This window comes from Nestor notabilis, unplaced genomic scaffold (genome assembly GCF_000696875.1).
Source record: "Nestor notabilis isolate BGI_N333 unplaced genomic scaffold, ASM69687v1 scaffold20157, whole genome shotgun sequence".
Classification (NCBI taxonomy): domain Eukaryota; kingdom Metazoa; phylum Chordata; class Aves; order Psittaciformes; family Psittacidae; genus Nestor; species Nestor notabilis.
Genome location: NW_009937177.1, coordinates 1 through 610, shown reverse-complemented (window position 1 = coordinate 610; position 610 = coordinate 1).

The window sequence follows — 610 nt, the reverse complement described above, 5'->3', positions numbered from 1 at the left end:
AGTGGGCGGCTGCACCCCAGTGCCATGGGGCTCCCCAAGCTGGAGCAGCTCCTTTCTCCCCCGCCAGCCCAATGCACTGGGGATGATTTGCTCGTTGCTGGATGTGGCTTTATTGAAGAGGTGACACAGGTGCTGCCATCCCAGGGTGGCACATCAGGGTTTGCCAGCACCACCTGCATGGTGCTCAGCGCCGGATGCCAGGAGGAAAAAGCTGCAAGCCCTGGAACGGGGTTACCAGCGTCATGGCCAAATAACCCTGCAGGGAGAGGTAAGAGGAGCTCAGGGGGGCTCAGCAGGTGGTGATGGGGGTAAGGGGGGGGCTGTGCCCCCTGTGCTCACCGGCGCAGCGTAGACGAAGGTGAGGAGCAGCGCGATGAGCAGCACCAGCGCCAGGCCCAGGCTGATCCAGCCGCGGTGCTGCCGCCACAGCCCATGGCGCAGGGTGCGCAGCGGTGCCTGCACCCACAGGAAGGACCAGTCTGGCCGCCTGCAGGGGACACCCAGCTCAGACACCCCCAGGTCCCACATGGCCCCCCTCCTCCTCCGTGGTAAAGTGCCGCGTCCTGCGCTTGGGCCACCACAACCCCCTGCAACGCTCCAGGCTTGGGGA